This window comes from Macaca nemestrina, chromosome 8, assembly GCF_043159975.1.
Source record: "Macaca nemestrina isolate mMacNem1 chromosome 8, mMacNem.hap1, whole genome shotgun sequence".
Lineage (NCBI taxonomy): Eukaryota > Metazoa > Chordata > Mammalia > Primates > Cercopithecidae > Macaca > Macaca nemestrina.
Genome location: NC_092132.1, coordinates 66,230,241 through 66,235,494, shown reverse-complemented (window position 1 = coordinate 66,235,494; position 5,254 = coordinate 66,230,241).

Below are 5,254 nucleotides of genomic sequence, written 5' to 3'. Positions count from 1 at the left end.
TGGTTTTTACCAATATGTTAGGGATCAGGAAGAGAAACTGGAAGCTTATGAAAGAAACAAGTTCTAACTGTATGCTTCAGTATATATGCAATAAAAATTAGATTTATCTTAAAACAATCTATTGTGTGATCTAATTTGTGCCAATGTCAAAAATTGTGCTTCTGTTCTTTTTCCTGGTTTATTGGTCATTTTCTTTAACCTTTCTGAGTCCATATTACCAGAAGGTTTATGTATATGTGTGTATATACATATATATACACATATACACATATGAATACATACATATGTATACATATGCGTATTATATTATACGTATTATACTGTATTATATTATACGGAGGCCAAGGCGGATGGATCACAAGGTCAGGGATTCGAGACCAACCTGGCCAATATGGTGAAATCCCGTCTCTACTAAAAATACAAAAATTAGCCGGCCGTAGTGGGGCTTGCCTGTAGTCCCAGCTACTCAGGAGGCTTAGGCAGAAGAATTGCTTGAACCCAGGAAGTGAAATATATGTATATATTATATGTATACGTATATATATACGTATACATATGTATGTATACATATGTGTATATGTATACACATCTGTACATATATACACTTCATGGTCAAACCTCAGCTCCCTCTCCATATCACTTACTGATCTCACTCTATTTCAGTAAATGGATTGTCTTCACGGCCAAAATAGTTCGGGTGGAAATGCTCAATTGTGTTATCCTTCAGCACATTTGTTTTCTACTTTACATTTTTCCCGCTGGGTTTATGTTTTAAATGTCAAGCTCTAAAATGACGCCTTTCAACCTGAGGCATGAAGCTTCTTCTTTTTCTCAGAAGAAACAACTTTTTCTGCCTATCAAACATAAATATCAGAGAGAAATGGAATTGTTTGTGAAGCTATTTCAACTGGTTCAGGGAGTTTCATTCTCACCTATTCACTTAGAGCCATTAAACCTGACAGCTTTCAGCCTTCGAATGATTCCTGTGGCGCTAAAAGTCTGTATGTATTTCATGCCATCCAGCTAAGTTATAATGGTTATGCTTGGCTATTTCCTCTCCAGAGAGATCCAGTGCAGCCCCCTCTCAATGATAATTGGGTATTTTTCCGTTATCTATTCTTTCACTGAGCTGCTGAACACATTTCTATACCATTTGTTGCCATTTCAAAAAAAAATTACAGTGACATTCAGATTTTGACTCTTGGTTTTATCATGCAGTAGATTATTACTATGCTGTGCCAAAGCATAAAAATACACAGCCAAAAGTCTACAACCACTGAACATCACTGATTTATTTAGAGATTATTTTTAGGAAGAACTATGCAAAGCATTAATATAACAGTTTGGAATCAACTTTTCAATCACATAGACACATAACCCTGTAGGAAGATAAAATAGCACATGAGTTATGTCTATGAAGAAATACAGAAAGCGAACCCGGGAGGCGGAGCTTGCAGTGAGTCGAGATCGCGCCACTGCACTCCAACCTGGGGGACAGAGCGAGACTCCGTCTCAAAAAAAAAAAAAAAAAAAAAAAAGAAATACAGAATTCTCAAACTAAATAATCTTAAAAATCCAACTTAAATCTGCCATTTTTTAGCTGAGTCTACTGAAGACTAGAATGCTAAATGGCTGCCTAAGTCCTTCCAGCTAGTAAAGACAGGTAAGACCAGCACTAAAAACCAGGCATGCTGCATACACACAACGTGCACATTTATAAACAAGCATTAAAACACAACTATAAAACAAGTTGTAAAACTTGGTTAATTCTCATTATCTAACCCACTTGACATCAGTTCAATCAATTTTTTTTGTAGGCTAATTTGGCTGGTTTATTAGGCAACCTCAATTTTTCTCAACAGGTGATGTTAACCACCCTGCCCTCAGCTTAGAATGAAAAACCAGAATTACCCTCTCAGTAGCAGATTTCTGGAAGCAAATGATCTTTATAAATATTTTTATTTCAACTTATTTTAAAAGGTTTGGAAATAACAGAGGCCAAATTATTTTAAACGGAAATAAGATGGAAATTGGCCGACTTGTAAAAACTATAAGAAAGAAAGAAAGGAGGAACAGACAAAATAGGAAAGAAAGGAAAGAAGAAAAAAAACATAAAAGAAAAAACAAAAGGATCGTCAATGGATAGTTGTGAAATGAAAGAACAGATAGAGAGGGGGAGAAAAATAAAATCCAAATTGGCCTACTGAGAAGATGTAAGGCAAATTCGTATATGAAATAGTTACACTGAGAATGGCAATGTCTTATTCCAGATGTCTCTTTGAGGTCAACCCTGAAGCACATGTACAATGTGATATACAATCTACTGATATTAGATATACTAACTCTAGAATTACAGGTAAACTTTACTACCATGGGAAATGACTGCAAAAAGTAAGTTTTGTATATGTAAACATGCCACCCCAAGGAAATTTTTCTTCTCTTATTCAGCAAAGTCTCTCTCTCTCTCTCTCTCTCTCTGTCTCTCTCTCTCTCTCTCTCACACACACACACACACACACACACACACACACACCAGTAAAATCTAGTTTTATTTTAAATGTTACTTTTGTTTGATATTTTGACTACTCTGTGGGTCAACATGTCAACAAAACTATCTCCTTTTGAATGTTGAAATAATACTGAATAATGTAGGGGAAATTAAAATAAATGGTCACATGAATAGTAAACATGTTTGTAATTGAGACTGTTAGCAGGGAATCACATATGAATTGAGATGATTAGGAATGATGGTGAATACTTTCCAAACTTAATAATCCGAATACAGGTGTATTAACATTTAAGAGGCAATAAACCCTAGTATAAAGTTGAACAGGAGAAGAAAAGGATAATAGCATTCTTTAAGAATGAGTTGACTGACCAGATCTTTAATGATAAATTTTAGATGTTGCAGATTTCTGACTTGCAAAAATAAATGATTAGAAAAATAAAATATTCATTTAATGAATTATTTGTATACACATTTCAAGCAACATTTTTGTGTGTTATTTTAATTTAATAAATGAACTGAGGCTATAAACCCACTATTTGGGCATTATGCATGTAAATGCAACAACTCTTTCCTTTCCCTCTTATAATCCAGGGAAACAAAATTGAATTAATCATATTCCATGGTTCATAATTCACTATGATTATTTATCTGTGGAATAGTCTGTTGTTTTCATTCATTTATTCACTTACTTTTAATACAATAAGAAATACTTCCAAATCTATCAATTGGCCAGAACTAAAATATTTGTGATAACTATTCACATACTTCTCTCTCATTTCCTCCTCTGCGTCTACCGAATGGCAACCTAAGACAATTGCTTAGCATTTCTTGTTGTTCATAAATGTTCATAATTTTGTCACAGAAAGTATGACTTAACTAGATTTTCACCTGAACTGTGACTATCACTCCTGAAGGAAAGGATAGATCTCTCTTCAAGTAGGAACAGCAATAATAATGAATACACAGCCACTTTGAAATCAATCAAACTTGTTCACTTCTTGTGGTTACAAGTTGATGGAAAATTTTGTGTTAATTAGCTAATTGAATCTGAATAATTTAATTTAATATATAGTAATCAAATTTTGCTAGGCATGATAGATCCAAAGATGGATAAACTGTGTTAGGCATTAGAGAGCATTCAAAGATGGATAAATGTGGTGCCTTTCATCAAGACTATGATTATAATCTAGTGATTTATTTATTCATGCCATAAGCAGGTAGCTAAAGCTATTGGATATGCAAATAAGTTGAACAGACATTACCCATCACAATCTTGCAGGATTCTATGATCTATGTTTGTAACCTGTTGTCTTCTGTGGCACGCATGGGTTTTTCTTAAACTTGTAGTTACCTGTGGCCATGTGCCTAGATTCTGGTCGATGGATTATGAGAGGAAATAAGGCATGTCACTTCTGAGACTGGAAACCTCAGGAAACTTCTCTTAATCTTTACCTTTGCCTGCCAGTCAAGAACACTGAAATCCTAGAGGATGGTGGAAACCCAAATTGGAAGAAGTGTTCATCCCTGAATCGCTTTACAGAGGTCTGCTACTGAACAGACACATTAAAGAGTTATTGACCAATAAATAAACTTCTACAGCATTAAAACTCTTGGAATTATTTAGGGCTTATCTGTTACCATGGCTAGCTAGCATTTACCATGTCTAAATTCCTCCTACTCCTAAAAAATCCAAATCCAAAAATTGTCCTTTTCTTGGCATAATAAAAATTGTAATTATATAAGCAGTGTGAACCTGCTGAGGTTGAAATCCTGGTTTTGCCATTTTCTTAATTTATTTATCTGACAGATATTTTATGCATAAACTCCTCTTGGTGCTTGTGAAACAGCAGAAAAGCAAATGGACAGACTCACTATTCTCATGAATTTTACTTTCTAGGGTGTAAAGACACATAATAAACAAGTAAGCATGTTAAAATAAAACATACTGATGATAAGCATTAGAATCATAGAGGTTAGAGGCTGAATGATAATTTGAGAAGATACTTAAATAAAATCAATAAAGGGGGGGCGGAGCAAGATGGCCGAATAGGAACAGCTCCAGTCTCCAACTCCCAGCGTGAGCCACACAGAAGACCGGTGATTTCTGCATTTTCAACTGAGGTACTGGGTTCATCTCACTGGGGAGTGCCGGACGATCGGTGCTGGTCAGCTGCTGCAGCCTGACCAGCGAGAGCTGAAGCAGGGCGAGGCATTGCCTCACCTGGGAAGCGCAAGGGGGAAGGGAATCCCTTTTCCTAGCCAGGGGAAATGAGACACACAACACCTGGAAAAGCGGGTAACTCCCACCCCAATACTGCGCTTTAAGCAAACAGGCACACCAGGAGATCATATCCCACACCTGGCCGGGAGGGTCCCACACCCACGGAGCCTCCCTCATTGCTAGCACAGCAGTCTGTGATCTACCGGCAAGGCAGCAGCGAGGCTGGGGGAGGGGCGCCCGCCATTGCTGAGGCTTAAGTAGGTAAACAAAGCTGCTGGAAGCTCGAACTGGGTGGAGCTCACAGCAGCTCAAGGAAACCTGCCTGTCTCTGCAGACTCACCCTCTGGGGACAGGGCACAGTAAACAATAACAAACTCAGCCAAAACCTCTGCAGACACAAACGACTCTGTCTGACAGCTTTGAAGAGAGCAGTGGATCTCCCAACACGGAGGTTGAGATCTGAGAAGGGACAGACTCCCTGCTCAAGTGGGTCCCTGACCCCTGAGTAGCCTAACTGGGAGACA